The following is a 26464-nucleotide window of genomic DNA, read 5'->3' as shown; positions in this document are numbered from 1 at the left end:
GCGCGTCTGCCCACACCTCAGAGCCGTAGAGAAGCACGGACTGGACTGCAGACATCAGTAGTCTTCTACGGCTGGACCGGGGACCACCGACATTGGCCATAAGCCTACTAAGAGCAGCAACACTCCTAGCAGCCTTGTCCGCCGTACGGAAGATCTGGTCCCTCCAGCTCAGCTTGTTGTCCACCATGACACCAAGGTACTTGGCGGTTCGCGTGGTTTGGACAACTACGTTCCCAACTCGTAGCGGAACGATGGTTTCAATCCGTTTTTTCGTGAGGATGACGATCTCTGTCTTGCTCAGAGCGAGTGTCAGACCATGATCAGTCATCCAGGCGTTTACAACGCGCATGACTTGGTTCAGTTTCAGTTGGGCTAGCTCAACGTTGCGTGCAGCAATGAGGGCTGCGACGTCATCGGCGTACCCAACTAAAACGGTCTCCTCTGGCATCTCAGATCTCAGAAGGCTGTCGTAGGCAGCGTTCCACAAATCTGGGCCGAGTATCGAACCTTGCGCGGCACCGGAAGTAACATCCATCGTCCGCGAACCATCTTTAGTTTCGTAATTAAGAGTTCTGCAGCGCAGGTAGTCCTCGATCAGCCTCAACAGATATGCTGGTACGCGGAAGCTATTCCTCAACGCGCTCAACATATCGACCCATCTCGCCGAGTTAAAAGCATTCTTGACATCTAGCGTAACAAGAAGCACGATACGGCGAGAGTAATGATTGAAGCTCTCGGCACGCTCTACCGCTCTGTGTACCTCGGATATCGCGTCGATTGTTGACCGACCCTTTCTGAAGCCGTACTGACGAGGAGACAAATCTCCGGCAGCTTCCACGGCAGACGTCAGGCGGCAGCGGATCAGTTTCTCGAAGAGTTTTCCGGCCACATCCAACATACAGAGGGGTCTATAAGACGACGGCATATTCGGGTCACCTTTCCCCTTGCTGATTAGCACAAGCCTAGCCCTTTTCCAAGGAGTTGGGAAAACCCCTTCGCACAGGCATGTGTTGTACATTCTCAGCAGTAAGAGGGGGTTAACTGAGAATACCTTCTTGAGAGCCTCACTGGGAATACCATCAGGACCAGGTGCCTTTCTATTTTTCAGGGAGAGGACAGATGATTCCAGCTCTTTAATGCTAAAGAGTGGAATGTCCCCTACCTCGCCATAGTCGAAAAAAGGCCGCCGAGGATGAGACGGGAAAAGGGCGGTGACGATCCTGTCCATGGTGGTGCCCTCCATGACGGAAGGTGGTGATCGGGCGCCGAGTTTCTGGGTTACAACCTTGTAGCCCAGTCCCCAAGGATCAGAGTCAACATCCTCCTGAAGCCTCCTCCAACAGCTAACCTTGCTCCCGATGATAGCCCGACGAAGAGCTTTCTTCGCAGCCCTATAAGCCGCTGACTTAGCCTCGAAATCCGGGAATCTTCTGGCCCTCATAGCGGCACGTCTGGCTTTCAGACAAGCTTTCCGAAGGTTCGAGATCTCTAAAGTCCACCAGTACACAGCTTGCTTATCGCGACGGCGTCCCCTGCGTGGCATGGCCTGGTCACAAGCCGAGACAATCAGTTCCATCGTGGACGTTACCAATGCCTCGGCGTCAACAGGTGCAGCAGAATTCACCAGCGCTCCCCGTGAGATTACGTCAGTGAACTTCTCAACATCCAGCTTGTCCGTATTCCATCGGCGTGGTCCAGATCGTGATACAGGCGCCTGATTATGATGTTCATCCAGTATATCAAAAACGATGTACTGATGATCACTTGCCGTGAGGTCTTCGATGACTCTCCAGTTGGAGATCCGTGCTAGTAGTGATTCCGACGAGAAGGAGATATCGGGGATCGTACCTCTCATGCCGGGGCGCCGGAAAGTAGGCGTGTCGCCCTCGTTTAAGACGACAAGTCCGGCCCTGGCGGCAAAGTCCAGGATGTATTTCCCCCGGGAGTTTGTAGAGGTCATACCCCACTCCACAGCCCTCGCATTAAAATCACCAGCAACAACGACATGCCCAACGGTACCCCGTACACTGTCTTCTAAGCGGTCAATCTTCAGACGGAATTCCCGAATTGGCTCGTTGGGGGTAAGGTAGACACTAAAAAACGTGACGTCCCTACACCTGACCCAAACGAAGCCTCGGCCGCGTCCGTGATCTCGCACTGGTGCTTCCGTGCTGTTTCGAACCCAACAAGCGGCAGTACCAAGAGAATCTGGGAACCAGAAGTGTGGGTCCCTGTCACGGTACTGCTCGCTGATCAGAAGGGTGTCCGCACCGATCTCTTGGGCCAGCTGATCTAAGAGGGAGTCAGCCGTTCTGGACCTCTCAAGGTTACCCTGGAGAATCCTCACTTCCCAGACCTAGCCTTCTCAAGGTCGAGTGCAGCCTTGAAAACACTGCATCGCCCAGCCCCTGGAATGTGACCTAATGAGGCGTCCTTTTGGCCTTTCTCTGCGCAGAGAAAACAACGCTCTGCTGCGGTACAGTTCTTCCTGTTGTGGCCCGAGCCGCCACACCTGAAACAATTCTTGGATAGGTCGGGTCCTTTACAGTTTCGGGAAGAGTGACCAAACCCGAGGCAGCGAAAGCATCGCGGTACAACCACCCTCCGTCTGAGCCTGCAATTGACCCATCCAATTCTCAGGTGTGTGAGATTAAGCAGCTTGCTGGCATCTTGGTTTCGCATTTCAGCGATAGCTATGCGTTGCTCGCTGCGGTTGGGCCGCGTAAGCCATACTTTAAGGGAGTCGGCATTTTGGATATCAGGGATGGCCTTGTTGATAGCCTCCCTGACTTCAGCCTCAGTCGAAAGACCGTCAAGGTCCCGGATCTCCACCGAGGTCCTAGGCTCGAGTTCCCGAACAGTACCGTGGTCCCCCAGAGCCTCTCTGACCTTTGCAGCAAAAGCCACTCGGTCACCAGATTTCCCCAGCTCGAGGAGAACTTTCCCATTCTGGGTACACCTGATTGACTTAACAATCGTATCCGTCTCCTCTGGCTTGGCCTTAGACTTGAGTCGACCCAAGACTTCAGCAAAAGAGCGCCCCCCTAAGGGGTTGATCAGGATTGCCTCAGCCCTGGGCTTTCTCGGCCTGGGTTTCTTTGAAACAGGGGGGGCCTTTCCACGAACCTCCCTCGCCGGAGCAGGATCAGCAATCTTTCGATCTCTTGCTGCAGGTTCTTTGTTAGAGACAGCCTCCATTCGTCTCAATTTCCTCTTTTCTTTGCGGGAAAGCCTCTTCTCCCAGTTACCCACATTTGATGGTGCCACAGCAGAGTTCATAGAGCTGCTTCCGTCAACCGTTGGGAGAGAGGCAAGCTCCCTGGTCTGCTGAGGGCGCTTCTTTAGAGCTGGAGTGTGCTCAGTAGGGGGTGTCATCTGGGTGGCCCTGTCCTCGACCTTCTGCTCAACATCTGACAGAGGCTGATTGGCCAATTCAGGAAGATCGGGGCTCTCCGCTGGTGAGCTCCTTGCCCGTTTCCTTTGATTCCCGCCCTTGTCGTTCAGTTTAGGGGCTAAAACTTGGTTCACAAGCTCCCGTTCATTAACTAAAGCCTGTCTCATCAAGCCTTTAATTTCGAGAACTCGGGCAACCCGATCCTTCACCTTTGGGAGACCGTCCTTGATTGACCGGTTTACGTTGGTCCGGAGCTTCAAGGTTCCCTCCATATTATTGATGAGGTCCATCATCTCTACCAGGAGGTCAGACTCCTCCTCATCAGCATCGTCGTATTGTTGACGGTAACGCTGAAGTTCAGGATCCGACCTCTGGGGGCTGATTTTCGGCGCTGTACTTTCCAGGAGGGTTCCCGTCAACGCCGGTTCAACGTCTACTTTTCCTTCTCCACTTGTCAAAGGAGATCTTAGTGGGGGGAACTCATTTGAGCCCTTAAAGGTTGCAGGTGGTGGAGTTGCCTTAACGTTGTTCGCTGGTGGCGACCTCTTGACCTTGGAGCTACGCCCAAAAGGGCTCCACTCCTTTTCCGACTTCGATTTTTGCTCATTTGAGCTGCTGTTAAATAATGTGTTGGGTGGGGGGTTTTGACAAGCCATACATGTGTTTACCAGCGCATCGTGCGGCAAGAGACGGCCCGGATTTAGTCAGGAGCGGGTATACCCTCGGGGACAATCCCCTACCCCAGTTCCCCGGGGCCCGACCTCCGTTTGCCCAGCACCGGATACCTGACGTGCCGGGGGTCACCTGTTGCAATGCAGAGCCCGACCTCTGCATCCATGCCGCACTTCCTGACCAAGGACCGAAGTGGCTGGCTCCTCACGACACACTGGGAATGCCCATCGGCAGTGCAGAGCACACATCAGCCCCTGCAACACAACAGGGGCACTCCCAGGGACTCCCAGTGAGGACGTCAGTCACCCTTTTAGTCGCCTCTTACGACAAGCCCGGGAGGGCTGCGATCCTATTCTAACCCCGAAACCGCAGGGGGCAACAATAGATCATAGCTTTAACTGACCTTGTAGTGAATTTTTGTTGGTTCGTAGATGTATTGTAACATTTAAGTAAATAAATTACCGTAGGTAATAGACAGCACAATATATGAGATTAACCAAAATGTTTTTTTTTTTACTACTAAACCTTCTATCTGGGGTTTTATGACAAATATTTACAAATATAATAATGCTTCCGTAATAACATTACGAACAAGGCCAAAAGTTTCAGTGCTACAAAAATACCGTTTGACTGTCTAAAAATGCCTCACATATACAAAGTACCCCTTGCAGCTTTATTGAATGGATTATTTTTTCTTTGTCTGATTATAAATGTTCAAAGGCGTTGGGGCAACCAATGTGCGCTTCAAAGAAACATTCGTTCTCTGCTTAAACAAAGAATTGCAAAGAGGTTTTTTTTCTTTAGCTCTCTATTGTTGCATGTCTATGGTGTTTATACATTTGTTGTGTTTTATCAATTTAGATGTTCATATTTGTATAATTTATACTTTATATACTTTATTTATAATTTATATGTTGACATTTGTATAATTCTGTCAAAAACGTGAAGTTTCACGCGGAGTGATTCTTGACACAGTGTTTGACGGATGTATATATTTATTTATTATATATATATAAATAATAATTTTGATTAAATTATTTATTTGTCGTATAAGTACGACACTTAAAATGTATAAAATAAAATATATAAAATAGCAAATTATTTTGTATAATTATTTGAATTATGCAAGTAAATCCAAAGTATGTTTTAACGTCTAAGGGATTTTTGGTCTTTAGGTGACATGAGTATTTCGCATAATCCTATCTAAGAGGAACTGAGTAACTGTACCACAATCGGCTTTGTATCATTCTGACTGAGCCAGTGAGAATGTAACAGTGGCTAAGCTAGACACACGTCAAGTCTAGAGCAGAATGTTCAAAACAGTAAATAATATAGCATTGCTGAATGATTAAGTGACATTGTTATAATTACTTGTAAAGAAGGTAATATCGCCTTGAGTTTTACTTTCTTCTCCTATATAACGCCTTTGGAGAAAGTATTGTTTTCGAAAAGATTTTTGAGGAGTAGGTTTGGGAGGATATATCAGTTTTGGGTCCCCCTGAATTCAAATACAGTAAGTAGTTTTCGAAGTATTGTCTGTTTGCGTATGTCTGTCTGTCTAGTACGTGAGTGGATGTGTACAGAGCTACATACATCGCTGTTGTCCAATTTTGATGAAATTTAGTATGTGGGTACGAATCAATGTTGTGGCCAGAGCGTTTCGTTTCCATTATTCTTTAATTTAGATATTTAGGTTTGATTTTTTTCACAAAAAACTCTTAAAATAACAAAAAAATATAAGTGCCTCAAAGTGATCTTAACTGAAATGTATATGTTCTATAGTTATTATAACTATTTAAAATCGGTACATCCACCATCGCTGTAAAAATTATGGTTCAAAAGCTATATGCAACTTTTGTGATGTTCCCTATAAAACATCATAGTTAGAGAGTAGATGGTTGTAGATTGAATCATTACATTTCTTTGCATTAACAAAGTTTTTATATTTTATGCTGGAAATAATGGTAGAATAGTTGGAACGACGAAACATTACTTTCCAAATAGTTTGAAACATATATGTTCAGGAATGAATTACCAAATAATTCACTGACACAAGAAAGAAAGATTATGAAGCAGACAGATTTTAATTCAGAACCAGTTAGTTGAAGAAAGAACCTAAAATCAGAACGCCGCGCCGGTAATATAGCTTTTGAAGGATTGATTATGAATTAAATCGCAATTTTCTCATTCCTTTTGTTAAAATTGACGTCAAATAAATCAAAAGTGTTCTTAGTTGTACCATGGTTGTGCCAATAATATTAAATGGACTGTTATTAACACAATTCCTGTAATTGGGCTGTAGCTATAACTCTATTATACAGGGTTATTACAAATGATGTTCCTGATTTTGATTTCATTTCATTTCATTTCAATATCTTTATTCAACAATTGTACATTGTACATCGAATAGTGTCAGATTCCTAACCTAGTAAATAAAGTTATAAGCTAAAATTACAATTTATATAATACTAAGAAACTAAAAATAAAATCAGGTTAATTGGGGAAACACCTCTTTAATGGAGTAGGGAGCGATTTCTATGAGATAATTTTTTAATTTGTTTTTAAATTTGATTGTGTTGCCAATGGGTTTTAAATGATTTGGAAGAAACCGTAAAAATCTTCTTCCGGCACAGGTGGGCTTTTTATTTGAAAATAAAAGATGGTTGCGACTATTTTCTCTTAGGGCTTTTCCTCTTGTATTGTAGCATAATTGTGCGTTATCTGATATACTTTCTTTCGCTAAGAGAGCAGTTTCAAAAATGTATTGGGCAAACACAGTTAATATTTTAAAATTTTTGAAATGAATTTTAACACATTCATCATTTTTTAGTCCCATCATTGTTCTTAATGCCCTTTGCTGTAATTTTAAGATTCGATTAAGATTTTTCTTAGTTGTAGCTCCATATAAAGATATACCGTATGAAATGTGGCTATGGACAAGAGAATGATATATTGTTTTCATAGTATTGATATTACATAGATATGACATCTTTTTCAAAGCTAATATCCCTGAATTTATCTTTGAGCAAACATGATCGACGTGGTCCTGCCAGGATAGATGTTTATCAACTTTTAAACCTAAAAAATCTATTTTTTCAACTTGTTTGATTTCATCGGAATCCAAAATAATCAACGGTTCTATTTTGTTTTTACATTGCTTAGTTGAAAATGATATAAAATTAGTTTTACTTTTGTTTATTTTGAGATTGTTGGATAGTAAGTAATTTTTAATATTTGCAAGTTCTATAAAGGTATCTATTTCGATATGTTCTACTGTTTTTCCTGTAATTTTTAAGTTAATGTCATCAGCATATAAACACATATTTCCACAAGGTACACACGACAGAACATTTGGAATCTTATCAATGTAGCAAAGGAATAAAACAGGGCCTAGTATTGAACCCTGAGGGACACCAAAGTGATTAAGTTTTATTTCTGATCTGTTTTTTACCAGCCAATTATTTTTATTAGACATGATTTCAACGTATTGCTTTCTTTCCGATAAATATGATTTGAACCACGCCAAAATGTGACCTCTTACTCCCATATCTTCTAGTTTGAGTATTAGAGTTTGGTGACATACCCTATCAAAAGCCTTCGTAAGGTCCATTGATATTCCTATAACATTTTCGTGGCTATAAATTGAATTTATTATACTCTCAAAAAAACTTGAAGCAGCTGTAATTGTTGATCTGCCTGAGCGAAAACCATGTTGGCCACTAAATAGAAGGTTGTTATTTTCTATAAAAGACACTAGCCTAATTTTCATTGCCTTTTCAAATAATTTTGAAATAACTGGCAAAAGTGATATTGGTCGATAGTTTTCTACGCACTGAGGGTCCCCCTTTTTGAAAATAGGCACAACCTTAGCAACTTTTAATAATTTGGGAAAATGACCGGATATAAAAGATGAATTAATTAAATGAGTAAAAATTGGAACTAGTTCTTGTTTTGTATATTTTATTACTTTAACGGGAATTTCGTCGTGCCCACGTGAAGGTTTGTTACTTAAAGAGTTTATCAGTTTTTCTACTTCCTCACATGAAACAGGTTCACATCGAAATAATGTTTTAGATTTGACACAATTTGTTAGTACTGGCTGGTGATTATCTAACAACTTATTACAGTTTACAGAACCATTCTTTCCAGATAAACTTACAAAGTAGTCATTTAGTACATTAGATATTGCCCTGGGATCTGCAATAGTTGTTCCTTTGTACGCAATGGTCATGTCATTCACTAAGTTATTTTCTTTGTTACCTACTTCTTTATTTATAATTTTCCAGGTTGTTTTCATAACATTATCCGAGTTATTTATTTTTTTATCGTAGTGTAATCTTTTAGTTTTGTTTGCCGATTTTTTAAAAGTCTTCATTTTTGTTTTACAGAGGTTAGACAAGTTTTCGTCTTTTAATAATCTAGCTAATTTTGATGATTCCACGATTTCGTTGAATTCCTCCTTTAATGAATAAGTATACCACTCTTTACTGTTAGTTTTTTTCTTTATTACTTGTTTTGGAAATGCTGTGATAAAATGTGATTTGAAAATTTTATAAAATGTTTCGTATTTTTGTTCACAGTTTGCATTAAAAACTTCAAACCAGGACTCGTTTTGTAATGATATTTTGAAATTAATTAGATTTTCATCAGATAGGTTATAGTCTAAATACTTCAGTGACTCGTTTTTCCATGTTTTTTTGGTTAATTTATCAAGGGTCAAAATTTGAGCATCATGATCAGATAGATATGTAACCAGTCCCTCTATTTTTAGATTAGATTTGGGAATATTTGTCAAAAAGTTGTCTATTGCAGATTCCGAGGGCCCTACTACCCTTGTGGGAAAATCAACCAGATATTGCATTCCATGTCTAACTAGAACGGAGTTTAGATCCGTGGCATTCCTATCATTTCCTAATGTGTTAATATTTATGTCACCAGCCACTATAACATATTTATTCCTAGCTAGTACAATATCTAATAGCTTACTTAGCCTGTCTAAAAAAATTGGAACTTTAGAAATTGGTGATCTGTAAACTGCAACCAACAAGAATGATTCAGTATCGGACTTAAAACAAACCATGCTGCTCTCAAACTGTTTGTCTTCATGTAAGGATAACACTTCAGGAATAACAACTGGACTCCACTTCACAGCTCCACGCGCAAAGATGGCAACACCACCTCCCGTCGTGGTGGTGCGGCAGTAATGAGAAAGTAATTTAAATTTATTTACATGCAATCTGGATATCTCATTTTGATTTAATTTATGCTCTGTTAAAACTACTATATCGGGGTTACTTTCGTTTAAAATAATTTCTAGTGGTTCGATGCGGCTTGCTAAATGTTGAATGTTCTGATGGAATATTTTTATTTTATTGTTATTTTTATTGATAAAAATGTTTTTGGGCGGCGTTATTTTTTTTCCGTCCCTAGCACGAGCGGGGAGTTTAAAGTGGAGTCCCGTGTGTTATTATCGGATGGAAATACTACAATAGGGCTTGCACTCCCCACTTCACTGATAGAGACTTTTTCACTGATCCCTCCCCCACTGTATTCTTCTGCAGACTCCTCAGGGCTGGCAGACGCTTGTTCGACATCCTGTACTGTTGTGGATGCAGGTAGTGGCGATGGTGATGCCTGTGGTTGTGACTTCTCCTGCCCTGCTGTGATGTTGGTGGTAGGTGGTGTTGAGATGTTGTACCTCCTTAGCTCCTCAGCAATATCCTTTCGTAGCTGATTCACAAACTCATTGTGTTTTAGTCCTCTTCTGAGATGTCTGGTAGCTCGCTCATCATCCACAATAACTTTGACTGAGACTTTTGCGCTGCGGTGAAACTGAACAATATGTTTCGCAAACACGCTTGTAGGAATCTGGTCACGTATGCATCCCAGGGGAGAACAAATCAGTTCCTGCAGGTTCTTACTTTTGAAATCTGTTATGAGCTGATTATGTGCCTCCGCATAGTCTGATATACTAGGTTTTTCGCAGTATCTATTTTTAGTTATAAGACTATAAACAAGTGCCCCATTCGGAGTGTTTTGTAAAGCCAAAGCTTTGCTCACACATTGCGCTTTTGTTGGTCTACCAAACCTATTGCGGAAGATGACTGCCACTCCTTGGCTCATCTGTCTTTGGTCTCCAAAATCACCCGATATACAGTGGGCGAAAGCAACAGACGACTTGTTTTGCTTTTCCGAAATAACGCTGTCCCCATTGACGCTGCCCATTGATTATAAATATTACTGGATTAATTTGTTTCAAGACTATTTTACTTGGTACCATGAGAAAGAAAAACTCATAAAGTTTCATTTACATTGGATTGGGTGCATATCAGCTGTTTGTCAAGTCAATTGTTGTAAGTGTTGTGTAATAGCTTAATTTGAAGGCAGGAAAGCTTTTTGCCAGTTGGAATATTACATTAACCAATCTGTTATTAGTGTGCAACGACACTTTAAGAACCAGGTTTAATGATGATCCTCCTAGTAAAAACTATATTGGCAAGTGACACTTGAAATTTAAGAGAAATGGCTGCATTTGAATGTTACTTGTAGTAGGGCTGAACTTAACAATGTGCTGCCTGAGAGATGGAACGAGCTCGGTGGTCCGAATAATGACACACCCCTGAACTAGCCTACAAGATCTCCGGACATCACCCCCTGTATTTTTTTCTTGTGGGGATACATCTAAGATAAGGCGTACACACCACCATTATTAGATTTCATACTTCAAATCCAGCAATGGATTACCAATGCTATCGAAACAATAAATAGATCAAGACACACTTTTCAAAGTCTAGCAAGAGCTTGACTACATTATTGACATCTGTCGTACCACAAGGGGTTCCCGTATCGAGCATTTACAGTTCTGTGTATCATGTCAAAACTTTTTGAGTTTTTCAAAAGTCGTAACCATTTTATTTCTATGTATAACAAATAAAACTATATTTTATGTATATTTGAAATCATGAACATCATTTGTACTAACCCTGTATAATCTATTACATTTCCTAGCAGTGACACATTACCTACAGGTTTGTGTCAACTATTGCGATATGTTATCACGTCTAAAAAACTTATCACTTTTGACCCTACTGCAAAACCCCCGGTATACACAGACTCCCAGTAAATCACGAAGTCACTGCCCCGATCTGTAGCAAAGTGTTGCACTTAGCACTTACCGTTTCAAAGAGTAATGCGTTGTTTAACCTTTACCCATGCTTTACCTTCAACCGTTTGTAACTAACTGTGTATTTTAAGCCCATAGTTTTCATCGTATACAATAAATGTCTGTATTTGAGTCTTGAAGGAATAATTTTTCATTTGTACATTTACTTATTTATGATTTCGTTTTGTTTCAGATAGATTTAAGTGTTTAATAAATTAGTGAAAAATGAAGACAATTCTACTCTATGTTACAAAGTAATATGTAGTAAGTTACAATAAACATTTTTAAACTTAAATTAATATATCCATAGAAAACTTTGTATTTCCAATACAATCGCGTGCCTAAAAGCTAACTCTTGATTATTGTGTTTCTTTATTCATTCATCCATCAAATATATTCCGAAACCATTGAAAATAAACGATTTCATAATATAATTATACACTCTTTTTTGCTATGGAAAGATGTTGTATTTGAGCACTATACTAAATCTAACAGTGTATCATCCAAACATAATGTATAATTTATAAGATAATTTTAGAAATAAGATATATTTAACTATATATAAACTATTATCTATTATCTATCATCTATAATCTATCATCCATTATCAATAATCTATCATCTATCGTCTATCGTCTGTCGTATATCGTCTATAGTCTATAGTCTAAAGCCTATAGTCTATAGTCTGTAGTTTATGGTCTATATTCTATCGTCTATAGTCTATTGACTAAAGTCTGAAGTATATAGCCTATAGTCTGAAGTATGTAGCCTATAGTCTATAGTCTATAGTCTGTAGTCAAAACTCTAATGTCTATAGTCTATATTCTGTAGTCTATAGTCTATAGTCTATAGTCTATCATCTACCATCTATAGTCTATAGTCCATCTATAGTCAATAGTCTATAGTCTATCAATAGTTTATAGTCTATCAATAGTCTATAGTCTATCTATAGTCTATAGTCTATAGTCTACATTCTATAGTCTATAGTCTATAGTCCACCTATAGTCTATAGTCTATAGACTATCATCTACCATCTATAGTCTATAGACTATCATCTACCATCTATAGTCTATAGTCTATAGACCACCTATAGTCTATAGTCTATAGTCCATCTATAGTCCATCTATAGTCTATAGTCTATAGTCTATAGTCTAAAGTCTATAGTCTATAGTCTAAAGTCTATAGTCTATAGTCTATAGTCCATCTATATAGTCTATAGTCCATCTATAGTCCATCTATAGTCTATAGTCTATAGTCTATAGTCTAAAGTCTATAGTCTATAGTCTAAAGTCTATAGTCTATAGTCTATAGTCCATCTATAGTCTATAGTCTATAGTCCACCTATAGTCTATAGTCTATAGTCCATCTATAGTCCATCTATAGTCTATAGTCTATAGTCTATAGTCTAAAGTCTATAGTCTATAGTCTAAAGTCTATAGTCTATAGTCTATAGTCTATAGTCTATAGTCTACAGTCTATAGTCCATAGTCCGTCTATAGTATATAGTCTATAGTCTATAGTATGTAGTCGATAGTCTAATGTCTATAGTGTAAAGTCTTTAGTCTAAAGTCTATAGTCTATAGTCTATAGTCCATCAATAGTCTATAGTCTATAGTCCATCAATAGTCTATAGTCCATAGTCCATAGTCTGTAGTCTATAGTCTATAGTCTAAAGTCTATAGTCTACAGTCTATAGTCCATAGTCCTTCTATAGTATATAGTCTATAGTCTACGGTCTATAGTCTATAGTATATCTATAGTCTATAGTCCATCTTTAGTCTATTGTCTATAGTCCATCTATATTCTATAGTCTATTGTCCATCAATAGTCTATAGTCTAAAGTATATCGTCTACAGTCTGTTGTCTTTAGTCCATCTATAGTCAATAGTCTATAGTCTATAGTCTATAGTCTATAGTATATAGTCTAAAGTCTATAGTCTATAGTCTATAGTCTATAGTCTATAGTCTATAGTCTATAGTCTATAGTCTATAGTCTATAGTCTATAGTCTATAGTCTATAGTCTATTGTCTATTGTCTATAGTCTATAGTCTATAGTCTATAGTCTACAGTCTATAGTCTACAGTCCATATTCTATCGTCTATAGTCTATAATCTAGAGTCCATAGTCTATAGTCTATAGTCTATAGTCTATAGTCTATAGTCTACAGTCTTTAGTCTATTGTGGTTTAAATAGTCTATAGTCTATCGTCTATTGTCCAACGGTTTTTGTCCATCATGTACTAGTCTCTTGTCTATAGTCCATAGTCTATCGTTTATAGTCTACAGTCTATCGTGTATAGTCTATAGTCTATGGTCTATTAGTTTATCGTCTCAGTATATCCTTTATCTATAGTCTACAGTATAGTCTATAGTCTATCTGAGCTTGAGTTTTTTTCCCATTTGAATGGTTTACAATTTGAATTTGTATAATCTATGCATTAATCCATAGATTTAGTTTTCAATATACAATTTATTATTTATTATCCACTATCTATTATCAATAATCTTATAGCTTATTACCTAATATAATCTATATATAAAAATATCATTATGGTTTTATTTTTGTTATACAATCAGGTCAATGCAATGAGAAAAAAAGTATAATCTAATTTATTTAAATACAATTATTACAAGTTTGTCACTGCAGTTTATTACAAACACACTATAATATCTTCATTGTTATGTATGATCCCAAACATCATTCAAAACAATGCCTGTGACATTTGTATTTAACGTCTTGATAACGTTTACGCTGGAGTTACGTTTATGCTGACGATCAAATATTTACCGTGACGTCTTTAATGTAATTACTTTAGAGACAGATCTCTCCCGTCTCACAACAGTCAATGGCAATTCTGACTAAAATATTATTTTACACGTACGGAAATAAATGGAAATACGTCTGACAACACTTTAAACGTGAAAGGTGTAATAGAACACATGAAAGTGTATTAAAAATCTACTAGTTTAGCATTAGAAAAATTGGGAAAAAATGTTTCTTGCGAACGTACGTTTCTTAGACGCTTACACTGTAGTCCCAACGCATTTATATATTGTTTATAATTATGTTAAATGTGTTTTAAATATATTAAAAAGTTCATTTTTGTTTATTTTTAATAGTAATTTTATTGAAAAGTAGTGGCATAGTTTTTTTTATAACTAGCATTAAAGACCTAATTTTAATTTAAAATTAAGAAATACAATTTCCGTTTTATCTTAATAGAAGACGACTCATAAAATGACTTTTGGCAAAACAAATTTATGTTTAAAAGTCACCCTGAATCTAAATGATTCGATTATAAAATATTAAAATTGTAATTTTATATTGAGTTTATAAGGTTTTCAACATACGTTATTATATAGTTAATTAGACTATATAATATATATTTACACCACCCGTAATTCGACCCAAAGTGCAAAACACAACGCTTTTAGTGAAAAGTTTCATTGCGATTGCTCCATAGAAGTAAAATAGTTGTTTCTCTGCAAGAGAAAATAAAATTTTTACCCTTCAAGAGTTTTAAAAGCGTTGAACCTTAGCTAAAATAAGTAGAGTTGTGGAGGAAAGTTTGTAGCGTTTTGTGTATTTGTAGTTCGTTACACAGCTGAGGTACCTAATCTATCTTTCACTATATCGACAACAATAAACCTGTATATAATCTGTTGTATATATACTAAGGTGGCAACAAAAGTGATTGATTTTTATCATCGCATAAACATTTTACGTTAACATTCAACTTGTTATGCACTTGAAGTCTATTATAAATAGTCAACTAAGATTGAGGAATAGGTCAGACACACCCTTGACTTTGAACACTACAACACGTCCCAGCCATATGGGCCAGATGTTTTCGCTCAAAGAGAACTTAGTGAGTAGCTATTCCAATTTAGTTTTTATTTAGATTTTATACTTTGACACGTTGATAGGGACGTATATAGGGGATATATAGTATTCTGTATGACGCAATATAGCTCTTTCAGTATGATTAGGGAACGGGACGCCCTACTCTATGAGAAAGAAAACTGCATTTGCCCTTAGCACCCGCCATTCGTTAAATACTGTATATAATGTATTTACTCATTGCTATTTCACTCAATTAAAACATTTTTATCCAACAAAATAGGAAAATTTAAAACTTTTGTTTTTTCTAATATTTCAACAACGAAATAGCCTACGCTGTGGTGCCCAGTTCAAAATACGAGTATGACTTAATCGTTTCGTCTAAGTTTGTATTTTAGTTTTCTATCATGAGCATATTTCACTAATAATTAAATATTATGTTGGAGATGGGTAAACGTACTCGTTTGAGCAAATTTGGTTCGTCTAGTACGTTTATTATTGTTTATTACCGTATCTTTATTATTGTCTGGGGTGCGAGCTGGTCTAGTTGTAAAGCTCGGGGCTTCGGAGACCAAGTTCCTGTGTTCAAATCCTACTAATCACCAATGAATTTTATCTATGTGATAATGCTGCAACCCTCTGTATCTAGCCTGAAGTAATGCGTTAAACAGTTCTGGGCAAGATCCTAGCGCAATAGAATGTGAATGTGGGACATAAAACTATCTAAAACTTAACTGTAATAGTTTTCCAAACAGCTAATTTATCAAAGTGCATTTCTTAACTGAGAATCGAGGAAAACAAGGCAATTACGTAACCTTCTTGTCAGTCTACTTGAGTAGCCCCGCCCTGAACAATATAACTCTTACATGTCCGAGGGCTAAATCGATGAACTTATCCTGCAGTGGGAAAATCCCCTGTGGAAATCGTCCATCTAATGTTTTCCAAGTTGTATGTGGTTATTTACATAAATTGCATTCTTTATATATATATATTTTAATGGCCCATTTTATGGTACTTAACACAAGTTTATCAATTTAAGTATGCTATAAAACGTGAAACTCCAGTACAACTTAATTTTTAAATCGATACTTTGCTTTAATATTATTGTTCTTTTTTACTTTTATCGACATTTTTCTTTTTTTGAAGAGGAAATAATTTTGTGGCCTGGTTTAAAGGTGGAAATTATGACCTCTGATTTGAAAGAACAGCTCTTTGTAGCTCAAGTCTCACGTTTTGTAATATACATTAATAAATGCTAACTATAACAAATAAAACAATACGGTAATGGATCATGTAATACGCTTTAATTAATAACCCATACCATTCAATATGGAGAGTAACAGATGAATTGAAAACGTTTCACTCGTATCACATCCAATAACAAATATTATATATCATTAGGTAATCACCAGCTAACTTTGTTACTGTCTTTTATACAAAATGGTTTAGTTCTGCATGGATAAATAAACTGAACTGAATAATTTATACAAGGTGGAACATTCTGTTTCAGAGTAATAAAACCTTCCAGCCATGAAAACCTTTGAAGTCTGAACACTCGTGAAACTTATAAGTAGTTACACTCAAAACTTAAGATAAACTTAAAGTAGGCGATTAATGTTCAGTTGTTATGGGTAAACTCTCATCCTTGATGTGCAGAATGATAACCTTAGTAAATGATCAACGCAGTGAGTGGGTTTCAAATATTTATTTGGTTTGATACTTTACAGCTAATAATCTTTCAATCTATTTGTATCCAACAATTAAAACTACCGAAAAATCTTTTGGCTAAAGACTAAGTCTATATTATTATATAAAAATCTAAGAGTGTCTGTCTTGGTGTGTTTGTGTGTGTTACTCAAACACGTAAAAACTAATAAACAGGGCTAAAATTTTACAAAAATACATAAACTATCCCAAGGATCTGTATAGGAATTTTGGTACTGATTTTGGGCTTTGCCTCCTTGGCATTTAAAGCTTGGAGTTAAGGATTTTAAAAGTAACTATTAATTGGACACTATGGCTGCAATGAGAACACTCTGTTTACATTTGCTATGACATCTCAATATAAACAGTTCTGTAATAGTATATTTCGTACCTAGGGCCGAAACTGAGGTCATTTTTGGTCCGTGATACGAACACTATTTTTCACCACACTACGACTATTCACAATAATAATTAATGCACTGATTATTGACTAATAGTCAACGCAACTTTAAAATTATGTGAAGAAGTAATTACAGGAATCAGCAAAAATAATAATAAACTGTTGCTAGGCAACGAAGAAAATATAACAATTCTATTGCAATTGCTATGGTTACTGTTTGTGTATGGAAGTGGGCAGCTGATTTTGCGACCCTAGGGATGTATAAACCTGCCTGGTCCCCAAATGATGATGACAGCTGGCATGGCCAGCAAAACGTAACTTTCAGCCTCTAATTAACGTATGTAAAACAGCTAATAGCATCATAGTGTGGCGAAAAATTGATTTTGTTTTCCAATACCACACAGCTGGCTTGAGAAAATGAAATATATTATTCAGCAACACCATTTAGCAGGGTTTATTTAATTTAAGACAATTATTGACATTAATTAAGGAAACAAGCTAGATTCTATAGTTTTTGTTTGTAATAATCTAGGCTCTGTCTCTGAATTTTTTGAAATTATCATTACGCAAATTGTTGTATCAATAGATATTTGCATGTTAGCAAAATTAAAAAATTGCATATTTTTATAATTTTGATATTTTTTGTTTACGATTGTAGAGTATAGGCCTACATGTTTTTTCTTCCAAAGAAAGAATTTTATAGAAATATTTTTACGAATTCTAGGTTATAAGGTACTTTACTTTTAGACTACCTATTTCATAAATCCTAAGGGTTCTTACTCAGCGATAGCTGCTATGTTTTCAATAGCATAACCGCAATGCACGTTACACTTATACGCTAACCCCATAGGAAAGACGAGTACTTTGGTAGTAATTAATGGAATTTTGCAATGTATCAATTCATAAGTTCCTACCCTAGAAAAATATAAGTGTGGTATTCAGGAAAGTACTTACGTGATCCATTGCTAGAGGAAAACATCAGGTACGTTAATGGGTTGTTTGACTTTACTCTGACTCCGTTAAGTGTTTGTAGTCTTAAAAGGCCCATTAAGTGAAAATCCAACGACCTTTCGTAGGATAAATGTCAAACAATGTCTCAAAGTGGTATCGCTTCAAAAAATGTGAAGAACTTATTTACACTTTAAGTAGACTCAAGTTATCTTATATCAAAAGTACACATGTACTTTATGTCCTGGATCGTTGGACTTTCAATAGGTCTTGCCTGATGAAACAGCTGATCTTAGTCAGTAAAAATCTACATAAGGCATCACACTCCATTCTACACTCATACTCATATTTGGGTTAAAATACACACCTAGGTGGAGTCCCCATCTCAAATGAATATACATACCAGACTAACACTGTGGGTGAGGATTGATATCAACTTTAGTGCCAAATGAGTGTATGAGTTTTCTAAACGGCTTTTTTTTCTAAATATACACTATTAAGATAGTGATTTACTTTATGTAGGTACTGTAGTATGTGAATAGTAAAAGTCTGGATGTAAATAATGTAAATTAAAGAATGGATTTAGATGACTCGTACATAATTGATAATAAAAATTTGCTATCCTTAGAACCTTGAAGGTAATTTGTGTAGTGACCATAAATAAATATAAATGACGTTCCCATATTTTTTCCTAGTTTTGACCTATGTGACTTTTATATCGTTCTATTTTAACATATTATAGTTATAGCTATTTTATTTTTTCCATCATTTAGATTCACAAATCGTGATGCTGTGACCATCACGTGATGTGTGACATTTACGTTGAAAATCATTAGGAGATAAAATTGTTTAAAGAAGTGTGCTTGTGAGTTTATGGAATATCATGGTTTGAATATTTGTTATATGCTCTATTAAAATCCACCTGAAATCTTCAACCGAAACATTTGGTATTTTTTTGACGTTGGTGGACTTTACATGGTAAGTTTTCCTCGCCAAGAGAAAATACTAAAGAGACTCTGTCTAAAATCCGTTGTCAAGAATGTACTTTGTGTGTGTTTACTTTGCTAAATCGCCCAAAGATTCTTTCGTCGAGAAGAAAACTTTTTGCTGCAGGGAAATGGAAATATAAGCTATTCAAATCCTTAAAAGACGCAAACATATGTGGAATAAATAAGAAATGGGGGATTATTTAGTATGCCCCATGCTTTCATTTTTATAATCTTATACGTAAAAATACTTTAATTCGTTTAATCTTTATTGTTACCTTTTTTACAACGTACAACACAATAATACAGTCCACACAAGAAACTGCAATCACCAAGATAATTAATACCCATTAATAACTATCTTAGGCTAGAACCGATGTCGGTAGATTTATAACACTTTCCAAAGTTCTTCTAAGACTCGCTCAATATATTTTACTACCTTATCAAACTCTGTCCCATACGTGCAGAGAATGACCAACCAATCAGAACAAATCAAAGAAATTGCAGATCCCTAAAAATTATAATTTAATATTCGATGGAATTTTTTTATTCGTTATATCTTAAATGGGAAGGACTTGTCAATATTTTTATGTCCTTAAGATCAATACATACATCTACTTGTACGAAGTTGTATTATTTGTTAATTATTTAATAACAAATTCAGACGACAATAATAATTATTAGGAAGTAAAATTTGTGTAGAAGTCCTGCTATTATTTCCTTTGTACAAAACTGAAGATGTCTTTAGGCTGAACATACTAGAGTAACTAAGAACAGTTAGGGGGATAGACTTTGTTAAATATATTGAGAAAAACACTGAAATTAATTAAGAGCAAATTAATTGAGCAAAGCTTTTATGTATTTCCAATAAGAAGACAACCTATAAAAGACTAACAATAACCAACAACCTCATGTTTTAATATTCCAAAAGCCCAAATGTGTGTTAGAGCCAGACCAAAGGCAAAAATATTTATATTATTTTGTTGTATAGTCAAGCAACTAATGTATTAGGTTCAGGACTGTATTTGACTTGCAATGTAGGAGCCAGAAATCCTTGTAATCTTAAATAATTAAATTCTGTCATACTCTCACACAACAGTGAGGATTAATACATTGGTTTTATTACATTTAAATTATTATTTTTCACCGTCGAACAAACCCAATATTTTAATTATTCAATATTACTAAACCTTACAATTTGTCAAACTAAAAATATTGCATGTTAAATGCAAAACTATGTAAACATTATAAATAATAATTAAAAGATAAATATACAAAAGTATCATTTACTATAATCCATTTAAGTGATTGAGTGGTTTAAGTTTTCAAACAGTTTTATAGACCATTCACAGGATATAAAAGTAAACATTGCTATACAAATAAACATAATTATAGTTTTGTGTGGCTAAACAATCTGTATATATAATAATGTTAGAATATACAGAAGACTACAAAAAACTGCATTTTATGTTTCGCAAAACCCTCGGTTTTATATGTCTCGCAGCAGTCGGTAGCTTGTAATCAAATTAACGATGAAACATAGTTTTTGACAGCAGTGGGCCGAAAAAGCTCACTCCTTTACGGCGCATTTTCTACTCGAAACAACGGTGGAATTATTTTACACCTTTTACACTTTTTGATATAACGTTAAACCTTTTTATTTAGCTCTTAAATATTTTTGTGGAGTATTAGAAAATATCTAGTGGCTGTGAAAAACAAATAAATAAAATAAACTGTACTGACATAAATAGGTGTGTTAAAATTACATTTGGATGTGTAAATATTATGGTTTTTTAAAGTACCGATATACATGTATAAAATAACGGTATACAAAATATTAAGTAGAGAATTGTAATGAACATGAAGAATAATAGTAACAATCATTTAAATTAAATACATTTATGTGTATTGTATTAATATTACTTAATACAGAAATTTACAATAATTTAGATATACATCGATCTATACTATATGTATAATTGGTTTAAATATTTCTCCAATTAGTATAGTATTAGTAGTAGTTAGTATTGTTTAGTAGGCCAATATAAATAAATTGTATGAGTTTAACCGATAGTCATAACATTGTAACATACACCACCATATTTTGAATAGAAAGGTATACAATACATAAGTAAAAAGTTTCGTTTTAAATTTACAAGTTTGTAGTTATATTAATTTAGGTTACTGTATTATACAGTTTTCGAGTAAAAAATTAAAAAGCAAAAAAGATTTAAGAACTAGTAGCATACATTTTGGTAGCATACATAAAAGCTTAAGCAATATTAGGCGAAATATGGGTTTTTAACGTTATCTAGTAATATAATTGTTGAAACATGTTTCATTATTTCATTACGGAAGTGATTTTTGCAAGCCCTAATTGATCTTCAGGGAAATCTTGTTATCTTTAGCAATCTCTGTCTAATAAATTCTCATTAGGGTGAAGTTTGCGAGATTTTATAATCTCTTTACTTACTTCTATCCTTCAAGCTAAACTTCCGTTTAGTTCTTAGATTCAGTCATTTTATATTATACTTTTCAAATAAATAACCCGAGCAAATGCAAGTCGTAATTTTGGAAAATAAATAATAAATAAATAAATGCTAGTTATACTTTACAATTCGTTAATTACATTAGACAAAAATAAAAATAGGATTACGACAAAAATATATTAAATAATAAAGCGAAAATCATTAGTTTGTGTAACTTATCATTGTATTGAATTATAATTTGAAAGAAGAAACACCATAATAGCATTTTCACCCTAAGATGAGATTTCAAAATATATTTTTTATGTTAATATCAATCAAGATTTTATGGGCAGTTAACTGAATGATTTTCTAACACTAATATTATTTACAAATTATTAACATTTTTCAAAAAGACATTGAAATAAAAAAATAGTCATATCTCTTTTTGTTTCTTACTTGTAATTTTCGGCCTTAAGATGTCACATATTCCATAAAGTGTCGTCGTTCCGTGCTCACCCGCGGTTACGCTTACACTGAGAAATAGAGGGGTAGGTCACCTCTTCCCCCCCTTATGTACCCCCTTCAAACCAACCCCATTGTTGTACCCAGCTCAGCCCGGGGAAGTATTGTTGCACGTTTCCACTTTCCAGTAATATCATTCAAAACTTGTATTTAATTTCGAGTTAAAAATGTCCTCGAAAATAAATCAGCCGTCTAAATTATTGGAATAACACCGGGGATACATTTTTTGTCCGTAATTACTTGTAATCATGTAATTTTTTGTATTATGTTTACCGTCCCTGACAATATTCGTGGTTTTTTAGGTTTTTTTTCTGACGACAAGAAGTGAGACGGTAATTTCTTAAAAGAAAAATTGTTCTTGGAAAATCGTCTGAAAATATAATAGTGAGATATGTCCTGTGTTTTGAAGTTACATTTTTTTAGGGTATTGTAATTTTTCTAGAAACTTAACACCAGAAAAACTCAGTTTCGTGTAGGCCTATTTGTAGGAACGATCAGACTTCCAAATTATTCAAAACTATACACGAGCAGATGGTATTGAACAACATTATTCATCAACAATTAAAAACTATCTGAAAACTACAGCAAAATGTTATATCGTTTTTAATCCATTGTTGGTAAACAACAATTACAATACAATGAAATTCACAGATCAAAAATGAATCTTTGATTTCACAATTTAGTCAAAAATATAAGATATATTACTATTAATTTTTTCATCAGTGTGTTTGCATATGTTTCGTCGCATATAAAAACATAGTATTATTTAAAAAAAATTAATGCATCAATTGTACTTAGTACTCTGTACTGAAATCAAGAATTTCACTAATTCATTCATCTACTCCTATGATTCTAGCTGTACATAGGCCAGAGTAGATTGTATAACCCGTACAAAATTTTTCCTTTATGATTATCCATAGTCTGTCGATGAAAAAAAGGAAATAAACATACTAAGTGTTCAGCACAACATTATAGGTTATGAAAATGTTCCCTTTTACAAAACCGGGCTACACAAACGGTGGTTTTACAGTTAAGAACTGTTATTTTACGACAACGCCATAATCCGGTGCGAGATTACTTGTTTCCTTAAAGTATTTACTTGAGTCATTAGCTAAAAGCTTTCTGGTTATGTTGGTCAGGAAGTTTATAGTCGTATGTTAAAGTTTTGGTCTTGAGAAACCAAGGTTATGGCGCAAAACTAACTTGAGAACCTTGGTTAGTTGGACAACATGAATTGTATTAATGTCTAGCTGTGCGTTTTCCTTATGAGATTTCTTTCATCTGATCATAAATAAATGTAATGTGAAAAAACACTTTTTATTACTATTATTATTGAAGGAGTTTAACGTCTCTAGAGGAACCAGGGTCTCAAGAACATATTACACTAAAACCGTACTTTCAGCAAAGAAAATTTACCAAATTTTGAACCTAAACAACATATTAGCCCCAGTCTTAATCAAACGTTAAAAACGTATGCACAGGCTAGTCTATACAACTCTCAAGTACTTTTTTTCACGACCATTATAAAGTAAAATTTTGTATCCTGAAATTGTAAGACTTATATGAGCCCAAAATATGAATTACATAGTTGGATGATGACTAGTATTATTAATTATTATGACTGACAACATCACAGGCTACAGCATCTCGAAAGTTTTCGTCAAAGGTACACCTTAACTACTATTATTTAAGCTGGTTTAGTATTGTTGCAATTATTTATCATGACATAATTATTATGTATAAGATTAATAATTAATTAAATCAGTAAATATTGTAGCTTTGTAATATCTTTTCATCCATTATAGCGTGAAGCCATTATACACAACTTTCTCAATCCAATTCAATTCAATTTTGGTTTTACAACGGACTTTAAATATGTAAAAATGATCGTAAGTAGAAAAACACTTCCTGAAGTACCATGGATAAAATAGTAACGTTTTATTAACATAATAATTTAAATTGCAAAATAAAAAAAAGTTAACTTTGAAATATAACACAAACATTTAAAAGAAACAACACGTACTCTGTGGGGTAATCAATTAAAATAATTTGCAACTGATCTTTTTTTTAATAAATATCCTATAGAATATGGTGGCTATCCAAAAATGAATTTTAACGTTTTAAGCTTCCACAATAGTAAACCCTGACCAAAATGTATCCCAATGGAGTTTTTACCAACAAAAGACGCTTTAATGGAACAATTCATGTAGTGAAACCAATAAAATGGAGATGTGCAAAAACCATCGGTATAACAAATTATACATTCTCTGCTGGAAATCTGTATTTTTATATTTTCTTTATTAGGCTATATCGTTTGTGGTTTAAATTAAATTAAATTAAATTTGGTTAGGTTAAATACGCTATATTAGGAATATCATATTTTTATCACTTGCGAACGGTAATCAATACAGCAATAAAGGGTTGCACGATTTAGTTTAGAATTATAAGGGCTATAAATACTAATTTTAATCAAAACAGTGTTTTTTGAAAATCTAATTTTAGGTTATTTTATGGGTTTTTATAGGGAAAATAACATAAGTTACAATAACCTTTGAACCATAATCTATACAACAATGGTAGTGGTAACATCTTGTTTAGAAATTAAAATACTATAAAATACTGAATTTTATCCAAGTCGTTCGGGCCATTTTCGAGAAAATTCGATAATTCAGTTATTTTATAGGTTTTATGAAAAAATTGCCGTTAAATAAAAAGTTCAAAAAAGTATAAAAAAAACGGCTGGAGAGACCATGGATTAGTACCTAAATACCAAATTACAAACGACAGGTGTAGTCCGTAGCTCTTTTTATTTAGCCTACACATACAGTTGTTTGTGTTAGTAAATAAATATACACATAGACATTTACATAGTACAGACATAGTACATAAATATACACATAGACAGACATCACTTCGAAAACTACTTTTTTGGGTTCAGGGTAACACGAAATAGATATTTCCACCAAAAATGATTTGAAAATTTAAACGAAAATTATGTTTCTGCACATAATTTGAATAAGAAGAAAATGTAAAAAGCAAGAAACCAGAAAGTGTAGGCGCTTGGACGTGTTCCTTGGTTTCACAAACCGTCCTACTACCAACTCAGCCACCAGCTCATTATTATTATTATTTTTTTTACGGAAAAAAGTTATAAGCATTTTAAGCGGTTGTCGTTTACCAACATTACAAGTGATTGAATTTGTAAATATCTCACAAACATTTTTTAACAAGAAATTCAATAATTTAACTGTGAAATCGGCTAAATTTATTTCAACGTGAAGATAATTATCGAAATTATCGGTCAACTACTGGCACGTAAACTCATAAATCAATAAAGAAGCTCAGGATTTATTAATTTAGCACCAGGTGTGCAGGGTATTTCCCACTGACAATGCACACAATTAATAGTGACAATCTTCCTACCAAGAGATTATTTTACTAAGTATATTAATTATGTTTCTGTTAACCAAGCAAATTCAATTATGTACGTCTAGAACATTAGGTGATGATAAATCTGTAACGGCAAAGGCAAAGGCTAACACATAGACCTAGGTTATCTTTAAGTTGTTTTTTATTTTTTTTTTTACATATTGTAAAAATTGTAAATATCTAAAGTGCTAAAATCTGATATAAACTTATATTTGTTGTAAAGTCTTAATATATTAAAATAAAATAAAACATTTATGTAAATATATGTGAGCAAAATGTGCTGTTTTAATTAACGAAAAACACTGACGTTTTTATACACTTTTTAAAATCACATTTTGGTTTTATTTATTGACCTTTTTAAAACAATTTTCTCCTATTGTTTGGCTCACGGTATTTCCGTTTTAAGTGTTTACAGTGTTGTTAGTATATTTAATACAGAGATTACAATATTAGGATATATTAAGTTATCTTTGCCAGTTAACAAATGCTTGAATGACTGAATAATCTATTTGTTTTTTTATCTAGTAGGAAGTAACGTCAAATTGAATTTCTTGGTTATATTTCTTTGCACACGTAACATCCTGTACAATTCACTAAAGATGTAAATATTTCCGTAACTGAGCACTCAATTGGTAGAAGTCTTCACAATTAACGATGTGCAATTTCCTGAAATATTTCCACCACATAACGCTTCGCTTGGAGGCTCCAATGTTCCCGTGATTGTATCCGACCAAAACATTCCCATACCTTTCACCAGCTTACACAAAGAAGGAATGCAAACAGTTTATCTCCGGTTTTGAGTATAGTTTAATTTCAATCGGTTTTCTATTCTGTCGGTTTTAATCCGTAATGAATCTACATAACTAATTGCATTTGCTCCAAACTAAATTTCACGCATTGCTTTATACGTGATCCTAGAGGTAACCATTTCAAAATAG

At 35.1% G+C, this 26464-nt stretch overlaps 1 protein-coding gene across 1 annotated transcript in view; it reads right to left on the bottom strand.

Annotated features, from left to right (window-relative positions):
• The window catches only part of LOC128988175 (gamma-aminobutyric acid type B receptor subunit 2-like), a 279704-nt gene extending 257618 nt beyond the window's left edge, over window positions 1–22086 (bottom strand). Inside the window, exon 1 of the mRNA XM_054409413.1 lies at window positions 22032–22086. The gene's annotated coding sequence lies outside the window, so the exon portion shown is untranslated. The remainder of the gene's footprint in view (window positions 1–22031) is intronic.
• Between the last annotated feature and the right edge of the window lie 4378 nt (window positions 22087–26464).

Source organism: Macrosteles quadrilineatus, unplaced genomic scaffold, assembly GCF_028750875.1.
Source record: "Macrosteles quadrilineatus isolate MER2022 unplaced genomic scaffold, UCM_ALF_1.0 Scaffold_2__2_contigs__length_208266976, whole genome shotgun sequence".
Lineage (NCBI taxonomy): Eukaryota > Metazoa > Arthropoda > Insecta > Hemiptera > Cicadellidae > Macrosteles > Macrosteles quadrilineatus.
This window is presented reverse-complemented; position numbering and strand designations above follow the sequence as displayed.